General features: G+C 33.9%; 1 pseudogene; it reads left to right on the forward strand.

Moving 5' to 3' along the window:
* The window catches only part of LOC138304991 (transient receptor potential cation channel subfamily V member 5-like), a 45,384-nt pseudogene that overhangs the window by 15,652 nt on the left and 3,649 nt on the right, over positions 1–26,083 (forward strand).

Below are 26,083 nucleotides of genomic sequence, written 5' to 3' on the forward strand. Positions count from 1 at the left end.
ATTTCAGTATATACAGTAGCATTTGTAAACCACTTTCATTGAAAAAGATTGATTTGTTGATATTGGATATCTGTATGTTTCAGGGTGATTTCATTGTGTATTGTCTAACCTTGATCACCATGGCTTTCTCGGCTATCGTCGCCGCCATGAGCCCCTGATCCTGCGAAAAGTATGTACAAGCCTTTACAGATCGGACGAGGGGTCTGTGAGGCGTGGACTGTGTTCTGATCATCCTCGTAACGCTCTTCCAGGAGTTCAACCAATTCCGAAAGTAGGTCATGTTGCGATCTCGGTAAGGATTCTTGATGTTAATGTCCACTAACATATAATATGGGTTTATCTATGTTTTTGTTGGTTTTTTTTTTTCATTTTTTTTAAATTCCATCATTTATTTTTTTGTTTTGTTTGTTATATATGATTAAATGATCCATAAAGGCTTTTTTTTCATGTTACTGCTATAATAACCCCATGATTTGTTTCTTTTCCTTAAATAGTTGAGTTTGGGTTGTTATATCATTTTCAATAGCAAAAATCTTGTTTTGTTTTCTTACGTAGAGTACAATTGTTATGGTAACAATTTTTGTTTTATGTTTATTTATCGTTGTGTTCATGACATCTGTTTACTTATCGCCAAACTTGGTATTTTTGATTACATACATGATAGGTTTTCCCACTTTTCTTTAAAGAACTTTTTTATCTAAACCTAAAATCTTATTAAAATAATTGAATAAGATAGTAATTAATTCGGTCAATGTGCAATATCAACATAAATTCTCATCAATAAATATTCTGGTTTACAGGTTTTTCCCAATAGGACAATCCGTACACTTTCAATACTTCAACAACTTTATTTTTGCATGAAGAAATTCAAAAAAAGTATATGTGCAGGTTTAGTTGACTAACCTATCCCGTTACTGTACCGTCTATATTAACAAATCAAGCATGACTTACCATTTTCACATTGCCATTACAGACAGAGACTAGAATATTGGACAGACGCTTTTAATTGGATAGACATGTCGTCTGCTCTTCTCCTCGTCACTGTAGTACCCCTGAGAATCGTAGAGAGACCAGAACAATGGCCGGTGTTCTCTGTCGGGTTCTTACTTTGGACTCTCCGCATCTTCAAATATGCTGCAGTCTTTAGGTATCTGTGCTGTGCACTTTATAACCAGTATTCAAGCAATTTTAAGGACGTTATTGATTACCCCGTCTTTTGTTTTATCATGTCCGGCATTTTTACGTCAAATATGAAATAAGATATTTTAAGGTATAAGGTCATTGAAATTTGCGATATTCCCTTGCAACAAACTCTTTGTCTTCAAGTTTAGATATAGAGTAAATATGATAAAATGGTTTCACAGTAAGCTTATTTTAGCTTATATTGGTTCAATCGCATATAAGTCAAACACTTAAACTTAAAATATTTTAAGGATTTCAAGCGTGTGCATTCTTTAGCTAAATAAACTTCCATCTAAAAAGTTTTAAGAAAAAGAAATCTAAAAACTGTTATTTATACAGGTATTGACGGTATCGTTACCAATTAAGAACAGCGTCATATCTTATGTTTCCTATTACAGTCCATAATGTGTTATTTCAAACCGTTTAGTTTACCTTACTGACGTTAAAAGAAAATTCTTGTTTTTCACAAGTTGAGATGTTGTTTTGCAATATATCCGTAACATACACAGTTAATATGTTTACAGGCAGACTGGAGCCTACGCCCAGATTCTATGGAGGATTTTCATCCATGACTTTATCCAATTTACGATCGTATTTACTGTGATCCTTCTAGCCTTCAGTGGGTCGTTAATATTATCACTGCGCGGAGAGGATTCTCTTAACACGAACCCAGACACAGAGTAGGTGATTCTCAGGCGACACTGCATATCATACCACAAAGTGATTCCCATGCGACACTGTCATATCATACCACAACGTGATTCTCAGGCGACACGGTCAAATCATACCACAAAGTGATTCTCAGGCGTCACTGCCATATTTATACCACAAAGTGATCCTCAGGTGACACTGCCATATCATACCACAATGTGATTCTCAGGTGACACTGCCATATCATACCACAAAGTGATTCTCAGGTGACACTGCCATATCATACAACAAAGTGATTCTCAGGCGACACTGCCATATCATACCACAAAGTGATTCTCAGGCGACACTGCCATATCATACCACGAAGTGATTCTGAGGTGACACTGCCATATCATACCACAAAGTGATTCTCAGGTGACACTGCCATATCATACCACAAAGTGATTCTCAGGTGACACGGCCATAACATACCACAAAGTGATTCTCAGGTGACACGGCCATATCATACCACAAAGTGATTCTCAGGTGACACGGTCATATCATACCACAAAGTAATTCTCAGGTGACACTGCATATCATACCACAAAGTGATTCTCAGGTGACACTGCCATATCATACTACAAAGTAATTCTCAGGCGACACTGCCATATCATACAACAAAGTGATTCTCAGGCGACACTGCCATATCATACCACAAAGTGATTCTCAGGCGACACTGCCATATCAAACCACAATGTAATTCTCGGGTGACACTGCCATATCATACTACAAAGTGATTCTCAGTTGACACTGCCATATCATACCACAAAGTGATTCTCAGGTGACACGTCCATATCATACCACAAAGTGATTCTCAGGTGACAAGGCCATATCATACAACAAAGTGATTCTCAGGTGACACGGTCATATCATACCACAAAGTAATTCTCAGGTGACACTGCCATATCATACCACAAAGTGATTCTCAGGTGACACTGCCATATCATACTACAAAGTGATTCACAGGCGACACTGCCATATCATACAACAAAGTGATTTTCAGGCGACACTGTCATATCATACAACAAAGTGATTATCATGCGACACTGCCATATCATACCACAAAATGATTCTCTGGCGACACTGCCATATCATACCACAAAGTGATTCTCAGGCGACACTGCCATATCATACCACAAAGTGATTCTCAGGCGACACTGCCATATCATACCACAAAGTGATTCTCAGGCGACACTGCCATATCATACCACAAAGTGATTCTCAGGTGACACGTCCATATCATACCACAAAGTGATTCTCAGGTGACACGGCCATATCATACAACAAAGTGATTCTCAGGTGACACGGTCATATCATACAACAAAGTGATTCTCAGGTGACACGGTCATATCATACCACAAAGTGATTCTCAGGCGACACTGCCATATCATACCACAAAGTGATTCTCAGGTGACACGTCCATATCATACCACAAAGTGATTCTCAGGTGACACGGCCATATAATACAACAAAGTGATTCTCAGGTGACACGGTCATATCATACCACAAAGTGATTCTCAGGTGACACGGCCATATCATACAACAAAGTGATTCTCAGGTGACACGGTCATATCATACCACAAAGTGATTTTCAGGTGACACTGCCATATTATACTACAAAGTGATTCTCAGGTGACACGGCCATATCATACAACAAAGTTATTCTCAGGCGACACTGCCATATCATACAACAAAGTGATTTTCAGGCGACACTGCCATATTATACCACAAAGTGATTCTCAGGTGATACGGCCATGTCATACTACAAAGTGATTCTCAGACGACACTGCCATATCATACCACAAAGTGATTCTCAGGCGACACTGCCATATCATACCACAAAGTGATTCTCAGGCGACACTGTCATATCATACCACAAAGTCATTCCCATGCGACACTGCCATATCATACCACAAAGTGATTCTCAGGCGACACTGCCATATCATACCACGAAGTGATTCTGAGGTGACACTGCCATATCATACCACAAAGTGATTCTCAGGTGACACTGCCATATCATACCACAAAGTGATTCTCAGGTGACACGGCCATAACATACCACAAAGTGATTCTCAGGTGACACGGCCATATCATACCACAAAGTGATTCTCAGGTGACACTGCCATATCATACCACAAAGTGATTCCCATGAGACACTGTCATATCATACCACAACGTGATTCTCAGGCGACACAGTCATATCATACCACAAAGTGATTCCCATGCGACACTGTCATATCATACCACAACGTGATTCTCATGTGACACTGCCATATCATACCACAAAGTGATTCTCAGGCGACACTGCCATATTCATACCACAAAGTGATTCTCAGGTGACACTGCCATATCATACCGCAATGTGATTCTCAGTTGACACTGCCATATCATACCACAGAGTGATTCTCAGGCGACACTGCCATATCATACCACAAAGTGATTCTCAGGTGACACAGCCATATCATACCACAAAGTGATTCTCATGCGACACTGCCATATCATACCACAAAGTGATTCTCAGGTGACACTGCCATATCATACTATAAAGTGATTCTCAGGCGACACTGCCATATCATACCACAAAGTGATTCTCAGGCGACACTGCCATATCATACCACAAAGTGATTCTCAGGCGACACTGCCATATCATACCACAAAGTGATTCTCAGGTGACACTGCCATATCATACTACAAAGTGATTCTCAGGTGACACTGCCATATCATACTACAAAGTGATTCTCAGGTGACACTGCCATATCATACCACAAAGTGATTCTCAGGTGACACTGCCATATCATACCACAAAGTGATTCTCAGGTGACACTGCCATATCATACCACAAAGTGATTCCCATGCGACACTGTCATATCATACCACAACGTGATTCTCAGGCGACACGGTCATATCATACCACAAAGTGATTCCCATGCGACACTGTCATATCATACCACAACGTGATTCTCATGTGACACTGCCATATCATACCACAAAGTGATTCTCAGGCGTCACTGCCATATTCATACCACAAAGTGATTCTCAGGTGACACTGCCATATCATACCACAAAGTGATTCTCAGGTGGCACTGCCATATCATACCACAAAGTGATTCTCAGGCGACACCGCCATATCATACAACAAAGTGATTCTCAGGCGACACTGCCATATCATACCACAAAGTGATTCTCAGGTGACATTGCCATATCATACCACAAAGTGATTCTCAGGTGACACTGCCATATCATACCACAAAGTGATTCTCTGGTGACACTGCCATATCATACTACAAAGTGATTCTCAGGCGACACTGCCATATCATACAACAAAGTGATTCTCAGGCGACACTGCCATATCATACCACAAAGTGATTCTCAGGCGACACTGCCATATCATACTACAAAGTGATTCTCAGGTGACACGGCCATATCATACCACAAAGTGATTCTCAGGTGACACTGCCATATCATACCACAAAGTGATTCTCAGGTGACACTGCCGTATCGTACCACAAAGTGATTATCAGGTGACACGTCCATATCACACCACAAAGTGATTCTCAGGTGACACGATCATATCATACCACAAAGTGATTCTCAGGTGACACGGCCATATCATACCACAAAGTGATTCTCAGGTGACACTGCCATATCATACTACAAAGTTATTCTCAGGCGACACTGCCATATCATACAACAAAGTGATTCTCAGGCGACACTGCCATATCATACCACAAAGTGATTCTCAGGCGACACTGTCATACCATACCAGAAAGTGATTCTCAGGTGACACTGTCATATCATACCACAAAGTGATTCTCAGGTGACACTGCCATATCATACAACAAAGTGATTCTCAGGTGACATTGCCATATCATACTACAAAGTGATTCTCAGGTGACACTGCCATATCATACCACAAAGTGATTCTCATGTGACACTGCCATATCATACTACAAATGATTCTCATGTGACACTGCCATATCATGCAGAATATAATATAATGAACCGAACCTTATTCCCAATAGTGTATCGTTTGAACCAACAGCATTAGATAGAGGATTAGTTTAGAGAAACATATAAAGAGGAAATATTAGATGTCACGATATAGTATACAGCCTCTGTTTCGATACCTGCTTTAAAGTTTATGTCAATGGAATATTGAATTTTAGATTGAAGTATAAATTTTGTGATATTAATTAACTGATGCAATGGGAATGAAACGAAACTGGAAAACTAAAAAGTCTTTTATCTTCCTTTATCTTTTTCTCATTTGAACTTTTTCCAATGATTTTCCAGGACCGAGACATCCCTTGCTGTTGCTTTATTTTGGAATAATTTCATGTGCACTCATGGTTTACTTGCAGTTCCTTCTGGAAAATTTTATTTCTTGGAGTCCGCATTCTCATCGAAGCAGAGCGAATTATTGAATACAATGAGTTATCGTAAGTTTTATTGTCTTATAACGTGAGTTTTGATACATGGAATTTTGTGATAGATCGTTAGAGCATTGTTGATTAAACTTTATGAATACATTTCTCACTTTGTCGTTAACCTGGTAATCCTTTACATATATGGGTGTGACAATGATGGCGTACGAATTTACTGAGTTATAATGTATAAAGATTGGTCTGGATTAATAAAATTACTTTAGGGTCTTCGAGTTTTACAATATATAATATTGATTTTGTATAGTATTTTGATATGTCTTCCTGCATTCTGATCTATCAGGCCCATGAGCTGTATTTTGATGGTCCTGTTCCTATTCACGTGCTGTGTAGTACTGCTGAGTATCCTTATTGCTCAGCTCAGTGACACGTATCAGCACGTGCAGCAGGACGCACAAAGAGGTTTAGAGGTCAACAGGGCATGGATTGTAGCGCGAGTGGAGCTCAACAGTTTCATTTTAGGGAAGGTACGTGTATTTGATGAAGCGGTGTTTCGATTAAGTTATGTGTAATTCGCCTCCATCGGACATGGGGACCATAGTTTTGCATTGCGTCCGTCATTTGATGGGGCCCTAAGCCTCCTGTTATAAGAACTTCCTACTTAAATCTGTAACGTTGAGATAAATTGGCAATCGTTTTAAAGGAGTTGGCGACCTATTTTCTCCCAGATGAACCTAGTTACCAATGTTGAAAAAGGTGGGTATAACAGTTTGTACACATTACATCACGAACAACGATAACTCAACTCCAAATAAACTTGCTTAGATACGATGGCCGATGTACAGTGGGCATCTGCAAACAAACCAAAAGTATCCTTTATCTCAAAACGAATGTTATGAATGACTTGTATTGTCAGTTGATGCCTTGTATTGCTATGACTGACATACTAATATTTTGCTTATACTGACGAAAAAGCTTGTAATAATTATACATAAATAGTATAATCCTTGATACTCCATGGGTTACTATCAATGACTTCATATCCACCCCTGAACTATATCATTGTAAAACTGGAGGTAGTTCATGAGAAACGAACTGACAAATCACAGGCCTGCAGAGACTTCTTTTGAAGATTACAGAGAGCGACGCCATAGCAACATGTAAATACGTCTACGTACCGTTGTAAATACATCTACGTACCGTTGTAAATACATCTACGTACCGTTGTAAATACATCTACGTACCGTTGTAAATACATCTACGTACCGTTGTAAATACATCTACGTACCGTTATGTGATTCTTTTGATGTAAATCAAAGGGAAAAAATTACCTGTGTGTTATGTTGCTTTCAAGTTTGCTGTGACATATTACAGGGGTAGATATAACGCCGTTGTAAATACATCTACGTACCGTTATGTGATTCTTTTGATGTAAATCAAAGGGAAAAAATTACTTGTGTGTTATGTTGCTTTCAAGTTTGCTGTGACATATTACAGGGGTAGATATAACGCCGTTGTAAATACATCTACGTACCGTTATGTGATTCTTTTGATGTAAATCAAAGGGAAAAAATTACCTGTGTGTTATGTTGCTTTCAAGATTACTGTGACATATTACAGGGGTAGATATAACGTCAGTGATAGTAACTCCTGAAGTATCGAGGATGAATACTTATACTACATTTCCAATCCATTTCGGGCAGTTTAGCCAGACGAGGTTATTTGTCACAACAGTAGGTCACTGTGACTTATAGAGCACTAGACTACCACTACCACACACACTGATCTCCTTTTTATGTAGGATCATCGGACAACATACTACAAGGAGTACGAGGATATCTGTGATGTTAAACATGTCCTAGAAAGATGGCAGACACCGCCACTCAACGAAATGAACAAGAATATACAAGATATATGGGAATCTCTACAGTCACACAAACTCAACGTCATCACTGTCCACAACAGGCTAGCTCGCCAGGAATCAGCTCTTATCAAACTACAGTATGTCTATAATGTCTTAACCCATCAAACTACAGTATGTCTGTATTGTCTTAACCCACCAAACTACAGTATGTCTGTATTGTCTTAACCCATCAAACTACTGTATGTCCTTACTGTCTTTAAACCCATCAAACTACAGTACACGTCTGTATTGTCTCAGACCCATCAACTACAGTATGTCTGTATTGTCTCAACCCATCAAACTACAGTATGATTGTATTGTCTTAACCTCAAACTACAGTATGTCTGTAATGATCATAACCATCAAAACTACAGTATGGTCTGTAATGCTTAGAACATCAAACGCTAACAGATCTAGTACTTATTGTCTTAACACCATCATCGACCTACAGCATGGCTGTAATGTCCTTAACCCATCAAACTACAGCATGTGTGTAATGCCTTAACCATCAAACCTACAGTAAGTCTGTAATGTCTTAACCATCAAAACAACACGTATGTCTGTATTGTTCTAAACCCATCAAACTACAGTTCATCTAATCATCTTAACCCATCAAATTTCTATTTTACAGTCAGTCATCTTAAACCATCATACTTTTTAATGTTACAGTCAGTTCATCTTACCCATCAAACATTTTAATGTTACAGTCAGTTCATCTTAACCCATCAACATTTTAATGTTACAGTCAGTTCATCTTAACCCATCAACATTTTAATGTTACAGTCAGTTCATCTTAACCCATCAACATTTTAATTGTTACAGTCAGTTCATCTTAACCCATCAACATTTTAATGTTACAGTCAGTTCATCTTAACCCATCAACATTTTAAATGTTACAGTCAGTTTTCATCTTAACCCATCAACATTTTAATGTTACAGTCAGTTCATCTTAAACCCATCAACATTTTAATGTTACAGTCATTCATCTTAACCCATCACTAAACATTTTAATGTTACAGTCAATTCATCTTAACCCATCAACATTTTAATGTTACAGTCAGTTCATCTTAACCCATCAACATTTTAATGATGTTACAGTCAGTTCATCGTATAACCCATCAACATTTTAATGTTACAGTCAGTTCATCTTAACACCATGATCAACATTTTTAATGTTACAGTCCGAATGTTCATCTTAACCCATCAACAATTTTAATGTTACAGTCAGATTCATCTAAACCCATCAACATTTTAATGTTACAGTCAGTTCATCTTAATTAACCCATCATACATTTTAATGTGTTACAGTAGTCAGTTCATTTTAATGTTACAGTCATTCTTAACCCATCAACATTTGAATGTTACAGTCAGTTCATCTTAACAACCATCAACATTTTAATGTTACAGTCAGTTCATCTTAACCCATCAACATTTTAATGTTACAGTCAGTTCATCTTAACCCATCAACAATTTAATGTTACAGTCAGTTCATCTTAACCCATCAACATTTTAATGTTACAGTCAGTTCATCTTTAACCCATTCAACATTTTAATGTTGACAGTCAGTTTCATCTATAACCCATCAACATTTTAATGTTACAGTCAGATTCATCTTAACCCATCAACAATTTAATGTTACAGTCAGTTCATCTTAACCCATAAACATTTTAATGTTACAGTCAGTTCATCTTAACCCATCAACATTTTAATGTTACAGTCAGTTCATCTTAACCCATCAACATTTTAATGTTACAGTCAGTTCATCTTAACCCATCAACATTTTAATGTTACAGTCAGTTCATCTTAACCCATCAACATTTTAATGTTACAGTCAGTCAGTTCATCTTAACCCATCAACATTTTAATGTTACAGTCATCAGTTCATCAGGGTCGATTTCTTAACCCATCAACATTTTAATGTTACAGTCAGTTCATCTTAACCCATCAACATTTTAATGTTACAGTCAGTTCATCTTAACCCATCAACATTTTAATGTTACAGTCAGTTCATCTTAACCCATCAACATTTTAATGTTACAGTCGATTCATCTTAACCCATCAACATTTTAATGTTACAGTCAGTTCATCTTAACCCATCAACATTTTAATGTTACAGTCAGTTCATCTTAACCCATCAACATTTTAATGTTACAGTCATTTCATCTTAACCCATAAACATTTTAATGTTACAGTCAGTTCATCTTAACCCATCAAAATTTTAATGTTACAGTCAGTTCATCTTAACCCATCAACATTTTAATGTTACAGTCAGTTCATCTTAACCCATCAACATTTTAATGTTACAGTCGATTCATCTTAACCCATCAACATTTTAATGTTACAGTCAGTTCATCTTAAACCCATCAACATTTTAATGTTACAGTCAGTTCATCTTAACCCATCAACATATTTAATGTTACAGTCGAATTCATCTTAACCCATCAACATTTTAATGTTTACAGTCAGTTCATCTTAACCCATCAACATTTTAATGTTACAGTCAGTTCATCTTAACCCATCAACATTTTAATGTTACAGTCAGTTCATCTTAACCCATCAACATTTTAATGTTACAGTCAGTTTCATCTTACACCCATCAACATTTTAATGTTACAGTCAGTTCATCTAATCACCATCAACATTTTTAATGTTACAGTCAGTTCATCTTTAACCCATCAACATTTTTAATGTTACAGTCAGTCATCTTAACCCATCAACATTTTAATGTTACAGTCAGTTCATCTTAACCCATCAACATTTTAATGTTACAGTCAGTTCATCTTAACCCATCAACATTTTAATGTTACAGTCGATTCATCTTAACCCATCAACATTTTTAATGTTACAGTCAGTTCATCTTAACCATCAACATTTTAAATGTTACAGTCAGATTCTATCTTAACCCATCAACATTTTAATGTTACAGTCAGTTCATCTTAACCCATCAACATTTTAATGTTACAGTCAGTTCATCTTAACCCATCAACATTTTAATGTTACAGTCAGTTCATCTTAACCCATCAACATTTTAATGTTACAGTCAGTTCATCTTAACCCATCAACATTTTAATGTTACAGTCAGTTCATCTTAACCCATCAACATTTTAATGTTACAGTCAGTTCATCTTAAACCCATCAACATTTTAATGTTTACAGTCAGTTCATCTTAACCCATCAACATTTTAATGTTACAGTCAGTTCATCTTAACCCATCAACATTTTAATGTTACAGTCAGTTCATCTTAACCCATCAACATTTTAATGTTACAGTCAGTTCATCTTAACCCATCAACATTTTAATGTTACAGTCAGTTCATCTTAACCCATCAACATTTTAATGTTACAGTCAGTTCATCTTAACCCATCAACATTTTAATGTTACAGTCAGTTTCAACCCATCAACATTTTAATGTTACAGTCAGTTCATCTTAACCCATCAACATTTTAATGTTACAGTCAGTTCATCTTAACCCATCAACATTTTAATGTTACAGTCAGTTTCATCTTAACCCATCAACATTTTAATGTTACAGTCAGTTCATCAGTTAATCTTAACCCATCAACATTTTAATGTTACAGTCGATATTCATCTTAACCCATCAACATTTTAATGTTACAGTCAGTTTCATCTTAACCCATCAACATTTTAATGTTACAGTCAGTTCATCTTAACCCATCAACATTTTAATGTTACAGTCAATTCATCTTAACCCATCAACATTTTAATGTTACAGTCAGTTCATCTTAACCCATCAACATTTTAATGTTACAGTCAGTTCATCTTAACCCATCAACATTTTAATGTTACAGTCGATTCATCTTAACCCATCAACATTTTAATGTTACAGTCAGTTCATCTTAACCCATCAACATTTTAATGTTACAGTCGATTCATCTTAACCCATCAACATTTTAATGTTACAGTCAGTTCATCTTAACCCATCAACATTTTAATGTTACAGTCAGTTCATCTTAACCCATCAACATTTTAATGTTACAGTCAGTTCATCTTAACCCATCAACATTTTAATGTTACAGTCAGTTCATCTTAACCCATCAACATTTTAATGTTACAGTCAGTTCATCTTAACCCATCAACATTTTAATGTTACAGTCAGTTCATCTTAACCCATCAACATTTTAATGTTACAGTCAGTTCATCTTAACCCATCAACATTTTAATGTTACAGTCAGTTCATCTTAACCCATCAACATTTTAATGTTACAGTCAGTTCATCTTAACCCATCAACATTTTAATGTTACAGTCAGTTCATCTTAACCCATCAACATTTTAATGTTACAGTCAGTTCATCTAAACCCATCAACATTTTAATGTTACAGTCAGTTCATCTTAACCCATCAACATTTTAATGTTACAGTCAGTTTCATCTTAACCCATCAACATTTTAATGTTACAGTCAGTTCATCTTAACCCATCAACATTTTAATGTTACAGTCAGTTCATCTTAACCCATCAACATTTTAATGTTACAGTCATTCATCTTAACCCATCAAACATTTTAATGTTACAGTCAGTTCATATTAACCCATCAACATTTTAATGTTACAGTCAGTTCATCTTAACCCATCAACATTTTAATGTTACAGTCAGTTCATCTTAACCCATCAACATTTTAATGTTACAGTCAGTTCATCTTAACCCATCAACATTTTAATGTTACAGTCAGTTCATCTTAACCCCATCAACATTTTAATGTTACAGTCAGTTCATCTTAACCCATCAACATTTTAATGTTACAGTCAGTTCATCTTAACCCATCAACATTTTAATGTTACAGTCAGTTCATCTTAACCCATCAACATTTTAATGTTACAGTCAGTTCATCTTAAACCCATCAACATTTTAATGTTACAGTCAGTTCATCTTAACCCCATCATCAACATTTTTAATGTTACAGTCGAGTTCATCTTAACCCATCAACATTTTTAATGTTACAGTCAGTTCATCTTAACCCATCAACATTTTAATGTTACAGTCAGTTCATCTTAACCCATCAACATTTTAATGTTACAGTCAGTTCATCTTAACCCATCAACATTTTAATGTTACAGTCAGTTCATCTTAACCCATCAACATTTTAATGTTACAGTCAGTTCATCTTAACCCATCAACATCTTAATGTTACAGTCGATTCATCTTAACCCATCAACATTTTAATGTTACAGTCAGTTCATCTTAACCCATCAACATTTTAATGTTACAGTCAGTTCATCTTAACCCATCAACATTTTAATGTTACAGTCAGTTCATCTTAACCCATCAACATTTTAATGTTACAGTCGATTCATCTTTACCCATAAACATTTTAATGTTACAGTCAGTTCATCTTAACCCATCAACATTTTAATGTTACAGTCAGTTCATCTTAACCCATCAACATTTTAATGTTACAGTCAGTTCATCTTAACCCATCAACATTTTAATGTTACAGTCAGTTCATCTTAACCCATCAACATTTTAATGTTACAGTCAGTTCATCTTAACCCATCAACATTTTAATGTTACAGTCAGTTCATCTTAACCCATCAACATTTTAATGTTACAGTCAGTTCATCTTAACCCATCAACATTTTAATGTTACAGTCAGTTCATCTTAACCCATCAACATTTTAATGTTACAGTCAGTTCATCTTAACCCATCAATATTTTAATGTTACAGTCAGTTCATCTTAACCCATCAACATCTTAATGTTACAGTCGATTCATCTTAACCCATCAACATTTTAATGTTACAGTCAGTTCATCTTAACCCATCAACATTTTAATGTTACAGTCAGTTCATCTTAACCCATCAACATTTTAATGTTACAGTCAGTTCATCTTAACCCATAAACATTTTAATGTTACAGTCAGTTCATCTTAACCCATCAACATTTTAATGTTACAGTCAGTTCATCTTAACCCATCAACATTTTAATGTTACAGTCAGTTCATCTTAACCCATCAACATTTTAATGTTACAGTCAGTTCATCTTAACCCATCAACATTTTAATGTTACAGTCAGATTCATCTTAACCCATCAACATTTTAATGTTACAGTCAGTTCATCTTAACCCATCAACATTTTAATGTTACAGTCAGTTCATCTTAACCCATCAAACATTTTAATGTTACAGTCAGTTCATCTTAACCCATCAACATTTTAATGTTACAGTCAGTTCATCTTAACCCATCAACATTTTAATGTTACAGTCAGTTCATCTTAACCCATCAACATTTTAATGTTACAGTCAGTTCATCTTAACCCCATCAACATTTTAATGTTACAGTCACATTCAGTTCTCTTAACCCATCAACATTTTAATGTTACAGTCAGTTCATCTTAACCCATCAACATTTTAATGTTACAGTCAGTTCATCTTAACCCATCAACATTTTAATGTTACAGTCAGTTCATCTTAACCCATCAACATTTTTAATGTTACAGTCAGTTCATCTTAACCCATCAAACATTTTAATGTTACAGTCAGTTCATCTTAACCCATCAACATTTTAATGTTACAGTCAGTTCATCTTAACCCATCAACATTTTAATGTTACAGTCAGTTCATCTTAACCCCATCAACATTTTAATGTTACAGTCAGTTCATTTTCTTAACCCATCAACATTTTAATGTTACAGTCAGTTCATCTTAACCCATCAACATTTTAATGTTACAGTCAGTTCATCTTAACCCATCAACATTTTAATGTTACAGTCAGTTCATCTTAACCCATCAACATTTTAATGTTACAGTCAGTTCATCTTAACCCATCAACATTTTAATGTTACAGTCAGTTCATCTTAACCCATCAACATTTTAATGTTACAGTCAGTTCATCTTAACCCATCAACATTTTAATGTTACAGTCAGTTCATCTTAACCCATCAACATTTTAATGTTACAGTCAGTTCATCTTAACCCATCAACATTTTAATGTTACAGTCAGTTCATCTTAACCCATCAACATTTTTAATGTTACAGTCAGATTCATCTTAACCCATCAACATTTTAATGTTACAGTCAGTTCATCTTAACCCATCAACATTTTAATGTTACAGTCAGTTCATCTTAACCCATCAACATTTTAATGTTACAGTCAGTTCATCTTAACCCATCAACATTTTAATGTTACACAGTCAGTTCATCTTAACCCATCAACAACATTTTAATGTTACAGTCAGTTCATCTTAACCCATCAACATTTTAATGCTACAATCAGTTCATCTTAACCCATCAACATTTTAATGTTACAGTCAATTCATCTTAACCCATGAACATTTTAATGTTACAGTCAGTTCATCTTAACCCATCAACATTTTAATGTTACAGTCAGTTCATCTTAACCCATCAACATTTTAATGTTACAGTCAGTTCATCTTAACCCATCAACATTTTAATGTTACAGTCAGTTCATCTTAACCCATCAACATTTTAATGTTACAGTCAGTTCATCTTAACCCATCAACATTTTAATGTTACAGTCAGTTTCATCTTAACCCATCAACATTTTAATGTTACAGTCAGTTCATCTTAACCCATCAACATTTTAATGTTACAGTCAGTTCATCTCTTAACCCATCAACATTTTAATGTTACAGTCAGTTCATCTTAACCCATCAACATTTTAATGTTACAGTCAGTTCATCTTAACCCATCAACATTTTAATGTTACAGTCAGTTCATCTTAACCCATCAACATTTTAAATGTTACAGTCAGTTCATCTTAACCCATCAACATTTTTAATGTTACAGTCAGTTCATCTTAACCCATCAACATTTTAATGTTACAGTCAGTTCATCTTAACCCATCAACATTTTAATGTTACAGTCAGTTCATCTTAACCCATCAACATTTTAATGTTACAGTCAGTTCATCTTAACCCATCAACATTTTAATGTTACAGTCAGTTCATATTAACCCATCAACATTTTAATGTTACAGTCAGTCAGTTCATCTTAACCCATCAACATTTTAATGTTACAGTCAGATTCATCTTAACCCATCAACATTTTAATGTTACAGTCAGTTCATCTTAACCCATCAACATTTTAATTTAATGTTACAGTCAGTTCATCTTAACAGTCAGTTCCACCCATCAACATTTTAATGTTACAGTCAGTTTCATCTTAACCCATCACACATTTTAATGTTACAGTCGATTCATCTTAACCCATCAACATTTTAATGTTACAGTCATTTCATCTTAACCCATAAACATTTTAATGTTACAGTCAGTTCATCTTAACCCATCAAAATTTTAATGTTACAGTCAGTTCATCTTAACCCATCAACATTTTAATGTTACAGTCAGTTCATCTTAACCCATCAACATTTTAATGTTACAGTCAGTTCATCTTAACCCATCAACATTTTAATGTTACAGTCAGTTCATCTTAACCCATCAACATTTTAATGTTACAGTCAGTTCATCTTAACCCATCTAACATTTTAATTTTACAGTCAGTTCATCTTAACCCATCAACATTTTAATGTTACAGTCAGTTCATCTTAAACCCATCAACATTTTAATGTTACAGTCAGTTCATCTTAACCCATCAACATTTTAATGTTACAGTCAGTTCATCTTAACCCATCAACATTTTAATGTTACAGTCAGTTCATCTTAACCCATCAACATTTTAATGTTACAGTCAGTTCATCTTAACCCATCAACATTTTAATGTTACAGTCAGTTTCATCTTAACCCATCAACATTTTAATGTTACAGTCAGTTCATCTTAACCCATCAACATTTTAATGTTACAGTCAGTTCATCTTAACCCATCAACATTTTAATGTTACAGTCAGTTCATCTTAACCCATCAACATTTTAATGTTACAGTCAGTTCATCTTTAAACATTTTAATGTTACAGTCAGTTCATCTTAACCCATCAACATTTTAATGTTTTACAGTCAGTTCATCTTAACCCATCAACATTTTAATGTTACAGTCAGTTCATCTTAACCCATCAACATTTTAATGTTACAGTCAGTTCATCTTAACCCATCAACATTTTAATGTTACAGTCAGTTCATCTTAACCCATCAACATTTTAATGTTACAGTCAGTTCATCTTAACCCATCAAACATTTTAATGTTACAGTCAGTTCATCTTAACCCATCAACATTTTAATGTTACAGTCAGTTCATCTTAACCCATCAACATTTTAATGTTACAGTCAGTTCATCTTAACCCATCAACATTTTAATGTTACAGTCAGTTCATCTTAACCCATCAACATTTTAATGTTACAGTCAGTTCATCTTAAACCATCAACATTTTAATGTTACAGTCAGTTCATCTTAACCCATCAACATTTTAATGTTACAGTCAGTTCATCTTAACCCATCAACATTTTAATGTTACAGTCAGTTCATCTTAACCCATCAACATTTTAATGTTACAGTCAGTTCATCTTAACCCATCAACATTTTAATGTTACAGTCAGTTCATCTTAACCCATCAACATTATTTAATGTTACAGTCAGTTCATCTTAACCCATCAACATTTTAATGTTACAGTCAGTTCATATTAACCCATCAACATTTTAATGTTACAGTCGATTCATCTTAACCCATCAATATTTTAATGTAACAGTCAGTTCATCTTAACCCATCAACATTTTAATGTTACAGTCAGTTCATCTTAACCCATCAACATTTTAATGTTACAGTCAGTTCATCTTAACCCATCAACATTTTAATGTTACAGTCAGTTCATCTTAACCCATCAACATTTTAATGTTACAGTCAGTTCATCTTAACCCATCAACATTTTTAATGTTACAGTCAGTTCCATCTTAACCCATCAACATTTTAATGTTACAGTCAGTTCATCTTAACCCATCAACATTTTAATGTTACAGTCAGTTCATCTTAACCCATCAACATTTTAATGTTACAGTCAGTTCATCTTAACCCATCAAAATTTTAATGTTACAGTCAGTTCATCTTAACCCATCAACATTTTAATGTTACAGTCAGTTCATCTTAACCCATCAACATTTTAATGTTACAGTCGATTCATCTTTACCCATAAACATTTTAATGTTACAGTCAGTTCATCTTAACCCATCAACATTTTAATGTTACAGTCAGTTCATCTTAACCCATCAACATTTTAATGTTACAGTCAGTTCATCTTAACCCATCAACATTTTAATGTTACAGTCAGTTCATCTTAACCCATCAACATTTTAATGTTACAGTCAGTTCATCTTAACCCATCAACATTTTAATGTTACAGTCAGTTCATCTTAACCCATCAACATTTTAATGTTACAGTCAGTTCATCTTAACCCATCAACATTTTAATGTTACAGTCGATTCATCTTAACCCATCAACATTTTAATGTTACAGTCAGTTCATCTTAACCCATCAACATTTTAATGTTACAGTCAGTTCATCTTAACCCATCAACATTTTAATGTTACAGTCAGTTCATCTTAACCCATCAACATTTTTAATGTTACAGTCAGTTCATCTTAACCCATCATCAACATTTTAATGTTACAGTCAGTTCATCTTAACCCATCAACATTTTAATGTTACAGTCAGTTCATCTTAACCCATCAACATTTTAATGTTACAGTCAGTTCATATTAACCCATCAACATTTTAATGTTACAGTCAGTTCATCTTAACCCATCAACATTTTAATGTTACAGTCAGTTCATCTTAACCCATCAACATTTTAATGTTACAGTCAGTTCATCTTAACCCATCAACATTTTAATGTTACAGTTCATCTTCATCATTAACCCATCAACATTTTTTATGTTACAGTCAGTTCATCTTAACCCATCAACATTTTAATGTTACAGTCAGTTCATCTTAACAACATTTTAATGTTACAGTCAGTTCATCTTAACCCATCAACATTTTAATGTTACAGTCAGTTTCATCTTAACCCATCAACATTTTAATGTTACAGTCAGTTCATCTTAACCCATCAACATTTTAATGTTACAGTCAGTTCATCTTAACCCATCAACATTTTAATGTTACAGTCAGTTCATCTTAACCCATGAACATTTTAATGTTACAGTCAGTTCATCTTAACCCATCAACATTTTAATGTTACAGTCAGTTCATCTTAACCCATCAACATTTTAATGTTACAGTCAGTTCATCTTAACCCATCAACATTTTAATGTTACAGTCAGTTCATCTTAACCCATCAACATTTTAATGTTACAGTCAGTTCATCTTTAACCCATCAACATTTTAATGTTACAGTCAGTTCATCTTAACCCATCAACATTTTAATGTTACAGTCAGTTCATCTTAACCCATCAACATTTTAATGTTACAGTCAGTTCATCTTAACCCATCAACATTTTAATGTTACAGTCAGTTCATCTTAACCCATCAACATTTTAATGTTACAGTCAGTTCATCTTAACCCATCAACATTTTAATGTTACAGTCAGTTCATCTTAACCCATCAACATTTTTATGTTACAGTCAGTTCATCTTAACCCATCAACATTTTAATGTTACAGTCAGTTCATCTTAACCCATCAACATTTTAATGTTACAGTCAGTTCATCTTAACCCATCAACATTTTAATGTTACAGTCAGTTCATCTTAACCCATCAACATTTTAATGTTACAGTCAGTTCATCTTAACCCATCAACATTTTAATGTTACAGTCAGTTCATCTTAACCCATCAACATTTTAATGTTACAGTCAGTGTTCATCTTAACCCATCAACATTTTTAATGTTACAGTCAGTTCATCTTAACCCATCAACATTTTAATGTTACAGTCAGTTTCATCTTAACCCATCAACATTTTAATGTTACAGTCAGTTCATCTTAACCCATCAACATTTTAATGTTACAGTCAGTTCATCTTAACCCATCAACATTTTAATGTTACAGTCAGTTCATCTTAACCCATCAAACATTTTAATGTTACAGTCAGTTCATCTTAACCCATCAACATTTTAATGTTACAGTCAGTTCATCTTAACCCATCAACATTTTAATGTTACAGTCAGTTCATCTTAACCCATCAACATTTTAATGTTACAGTCAGTTCATCTTAACCCATCAACATTTTAATGTTACAGTCAGTTCATCTTAACCCATCAACATTTTAATGTTACAGTCAGTTCATCTTAACCCATCAACATTTTAATGTTACAGTCAGTTCATCTTAACCCATCAACATTTTAATGTTACAGTTCATCTTAACCCATCAACATTTTAATGTTACAGTCAGTAACCCATCATTTAAACAGTCCATTCATCAACATTTTAATGTTACAGTCAGTTCATCTTAACCCATCAACATTTTAATGTTACAGTCAGTTCATCTTAACCCATCAACATTTTAATGTTACAGTCAGTTCATCTTAACCCATCAACATTTTAATGTTACAGTCAGTTCATCTTAACCCATCAACATTTTAATGTTACAGTCAGTTCATCTTAACCCATCAACATTTTAATGTTACAGTCGATTCATCTTTACCCATAAACATTTTAATGTTACAGTCAGTTCATCTTAACCCATCAACATTTTAATGTTACAGTCAATTCATCTTAACCCATCAACATTTTAATGTTACAGTCAGTTCATCTTAACCCATCAACATTTTAATGTTACAGTCATTCATCTTAACCCATCAACACATTTTAATGTTACAGTCAGTTCATCTTAACCCATCAACATTTTAATGTTACAGTCAGTTCATCTTAAACCCATCAACATTTTAATGTTACAGTCAGTTCATCTTAAACCCATCAACATTTTAATGTTACAGTCAGTTCATCTTAACCCATCAACATTTTAATGTTACAGTCAGTTCATCTTAACCCATCAACATTTTAATGTTACAGTCAGTTCATCTTAACCCATCAACATTTTTAATGTTACAGTCAGTTCATCTTAACAGTCAGTATTCCATCAACATTTTAATGTTACAGTCAGTTCATCTTAACCCATCAACATTTTAATGTTACAGTCAGTTCATCTTAACCCATCAACATCTTAATGTTACAGTCGATTCATCTTTACCCATAAACATTTTAATGTTACAGTCAGTTCATCTTAACCCATCAACATTTTAATGTTACAGTCAATTCATCTTAACCCATCAACATTTTAATGTTACAGTCAGTTCATCTTAACCCATCAACATTTTAATGTTACAGTCAGTTCATCTTAACCCATCAACATTTTAATGTTACAGTCAGTTCATCTTAAACCATCAACATTTTTTTAATGTTACAGTCAGTTCATCTTAACCCCATCAACATTTTAATGTTACAGTCAGTTCATCTTAACCCATCAACATTTTAATGTTACAGTCAGTTCATCTTAACCCATCAACATTTTAATGTTACAGTCAGTTCATCTTAACCCATCAACATTTTAATGTTACAGTCAGTTCATCTTAACCCATCAACATTTTAATGTTACAGTCAGTTCATCTTAACCCATCAACATTTTAATGTTACAGTCAGTTCATCTTAACCCATCAACATTTTAATGTTACAGTCAGTTCATCTTAACCCATCAACATTTTAATGTTACAGTCAGTTCATCTTAACCCATCAACATTTTAATGTTACAGTCAGTTCATCTTAACCCATCAACATTTTAATGTTACAGTCAGTTCATCTTAACCCATCAACATTTTAATGTTACAGTCAGTGATTCATTTAACCCATCAACATTTTAATGTTACAGTCAGTTCATCTTAACCCATCAACATTTTAATGTTACAGTCAGTTCATCTTAACCCATCAACATTTTTAATGTTACAGTCAGTTCATCTTAACCCATCAACATTTTAATGTTACAGTCAGTTCATCTTAACCCATCAACATTTTAATGTTACAGTCAGTTCATCTTAACCCATCAACATTTTAATGTTACAGTCAGTTCATCTTAACCCATCAACATTTTAATGTTACAGTCAGTTCATCTTAACCCATCAACATTTTAATGTTACAGTCAGTTCATCTTAACCCATCAACATTTTAATGTTACAGTCAGTTCATCTTAACCCAACATTTTAATGTTACAGTCAGTTCATCTTAACCCCCATCAACATTTTAATGTTACAGTCAGTTCATCTTAACCCATCAACATTTTAATGTTACAGTCAGTTCATCTTAACCCATCAACATTTTAATGTTACAGTCAGTTCATCTTAACCCATCAACATTTTAATGTTACAGTCAGTTCATCTTAACCCATCAACATTTTAATGCTACAATCAGTTCATCTTAACCCATCAACATTTTAATGTTACAGTCAATTCATCTTAACCCATGAACATTTTAATGTTACAGTCAGTTCATCTTAACCCATAAACTTTTTAATGTTACAGTCAGTTCATCTTAACCCATCAACATTTTAATGTTACAGTCAGTTCATCTTAACCCATAAACTTTTTAATGTTACAGTCAGTTCATCTTAACCCATCAACATTTTAATGTTACAGTCGATTCATCTTAACCCATCAACATTTTAATGTTACAGTCGATTCATCTTAACCCATCAATATTTTAATGTAACAGTCATTTCATCTTAACCCATCAACATTTTAATGTTACAGTCAGTTCATCTTAACCCATCAACATTTTAATGTTACAGTCAGTTCATCTTAACCCATCAACATTTTTAATGTTACAGTCAGTTCATCTTAACCCATCAACATTTTAATGTTACAGTCAGTTCATCTTAACCCATCAACAGTCAGTTTTTAATGTTACAGTCAGTTCATCTTAACCCATCAACATTTTAATGTTACAGTCAGTTCATCTTAACCCATCAACATTTTAATGTTACAGTCAGTTCATCTTAACCCATCAACATTTTAATGTTACAGTCAGTTCATCTTAACCCATCAACATTTTAATGTTTACAGTCAGTTCATCTTAACCCATCAACATTTTAATGTTACAGTCAGTTCATCTTAACCCATCAACATTTTAATGTTACAGTCAGTTCATCTTAACCCATCAACATTTTTAATGTTACAGTCAGTTCATCTTAACCCATCAACATTTTTAATGTTACAGTCAGTTCATCTTAACCCATCAACATTTTAATGTTACAGTCAGTTCATCTTAACCCATCAACATTTTAATGTTACAGTCAGTTCATCTTAACCCATCAACATTTTAATGTTACAGTCAGTTCATATTAACCCATCAACATTTTAATGTTACAGTCGATTCATCTTAACCCATCAATATTTTAATGTAACAGTCATTTCATCTTAACCCATAAACATTTTAATGTTACAGTCAGTTCATCTTAACCCATCAACATTTTAATGTTACAGTCAGTTCATCTTAACCCATCAACATTTTAATGTTACAGTCAGTTCATCTTAACCCATCAACATTTTAATGTTACAGTCAGTTCATCTTAACCCATCAACATTTTAATGTTACAGTCAGTTCATCTTAAACCATTTAAACCCATCAACCCATCAACATTTTAATGTTACAGTCAGTTCATCTTAACCCATCAACATTTTAATGTTACAGTCAGTTCATCTTAACCCATCAACATTTTAATGTTACAGTCAGTTCATCTTAACCCATCAACATTTTAATGTTACAGTCAGTTCATCTTAACCCATCAACATTTTAATGTTACAGTCAGTTCATCTTTAACCCATCAACATTTTAATGTTACAGTCAGTTCATCTTAACCCATCAACATTTTAATGTTACAGTCAGTTCATCTTAACCCATCAACATTTTAAATGTTACAGTCAGTTCATCTTAACCCATCAACATTTTAATGTTACAGTCAGTTCATCTTAACCCATCAACATTTTAATGTTACAGTCAGTTCATCTTTAACCCATCAACATTTTAATGTTACAGTCAGTTCATCTTAACCCCATCAACATTTTAATGTTACAGTCAGTTCATCTTTAACCCATCAACATTTTAATGTTACAGTCAGTTCATCTTAACCCATCAACATTTTAATGTTACAGTCAGTTCATCTTAACCCATCAACATTTTAATGTTACAGTCAGTTCATCTTAACCCATCAACATTTTAATGTTACAGTCAGTTCATCTTAACCCATCAACATTTTAATGTTACAGTCAGTTCATCTTAACCCATCAACATTTTAATGTTACAGTCAGTTCATCTTAACCCATCAACATTTTAATGTTACAGTCAGTTCATCTTAACCCATCAACATTTTAATGTTACAGTCATTTTAATCTTAACCCCATCAACATTTTAATGTTACAGTCAGTTCATCTAAACCATCAACATTTTAATGTTACAGTCAGTTCATCTTAACCCATCAACATTTTAATGTTACAGTCAGTTCATCTTAACCCATCAACATTTTAATGTTACAGTCATTTTCAATGTTAACCCATCAACATTTTAATGTTACAGTCAGTTCATCTTAACCCATCAACATTTTAATGTTACAGTCAGTTCATCTTAACCCATCAACATTTTAATGTTACAGTCAGTTCATCTTAACCCATCAACATTTTTAATGTTACAGTCAGTTCATCATTTTAAACCCATCAACATTTTAATGTTACAGTCAGTTTCATCTTAACCCATCAACATTTTAATGTTACAGTCAGTTCATCTTAACCCATCAACATTTTAATGTTACAGTCAGTTCATCTTAACCCATCAACATTTTAATGTTACAGTCAGTTCATCTTAACCCATCAACATTTTAATGTTACAGTCAGTAAAAACCATCTTAACCCATCAACATTTTAATGTTACAGTTCAGTTCATCTTAACCCATCAACATTTTAATGTTACAGTCAGTTCATCATCTTAACCCATCAACATTTTAATGTTACAGTCAGTTCATCTTAACCCATCAACATTTTAATGTTACAGTCAGTTCATCTTAACCCATCAACATTTTAATGTTACAGTCAGTTCATCTTAACCCATCAACATTTTAATGTTACAGTCAGTTCATCTTAACCCATCAACATTTTTAATGTTACAGTTCAGTTCATCTTAAACATTCAACAATTTTAATGTTACAGTCAGTCAATTTCATCTTAACCCATCAACATTTTAATGTTACAGTCAGTTCATCTTAACCCATCAACATTTTAATGTTACAGTCAGTTCATCTTAACCCATCAACATTTTAATGTTACAGTCAGTTCATCTTAACCCATCAACATTTTAATGTTACAGTCAGTTCATCTTAACCCATCAACATTTTAATGTTACAGTCAGTTCATCTTAACCCATCAACATTTTTAATGTTACAGTCAGTTCATCTTAACCCATCAACATTTTAATGTTACAGTCAGTTCATCTTAACCCATCAACATTTTAATGTTACAGTCAGTTCATCTTAACCCATCAACATTTTAATGTTACAGTCAGTTCATCTTAACCCATCAACATTTTAATTAACCCACCCATCAACATTTTAATGTTACAGTCAGTTCATCTTAACCCATCAACATTTTAATGTTACAGTCAGTTCATCTTAACCCATCAACATTTTAATGTTACAGTCAGTTCATCTTAACCCATCAACATTTTAATGTTGTTCACAGTTCATCTTAACCCATCAACATTTTAATGTTACAGTCAGTTCATAAAACTAACCCATCAACATTTTAATGTTACAGTCAGTTCATCTTAACCCATCAACATTTTAATGTTACAGTCAGTTCATCTTAACCCATCAACATTTTAATGTTACAGTCAGTTCATCTTAACCCATCAACATTTTAATGTTACAGTCAGTTCATCTTAACCCATCAAACATTTTAATGTTACAGTCAGTTCATCTTAACCATCATCAACATTTTAATGTTACAGTCAGTTCATCTTAACCCATCAACATTTTAATGTTACAGTCAGTTCATCTTAACCCATCAACATTTTAATGTTACAGTCAGTTCATCTTAAC

Source organism: Argopecten irradians, chromosome 1 (assembly GCF_041381155.1).
Source record: "Argopecten irradians isolate NY chromosome 1, Ai_NY, whole genome shotgun sequence".
Classification (NCBI taxonomy): Eukaryota; Metazoa; Mollusca; class Bivalvia; order Pectinida; family Pectinidae; genus Argopecten; species Argopecten irradians.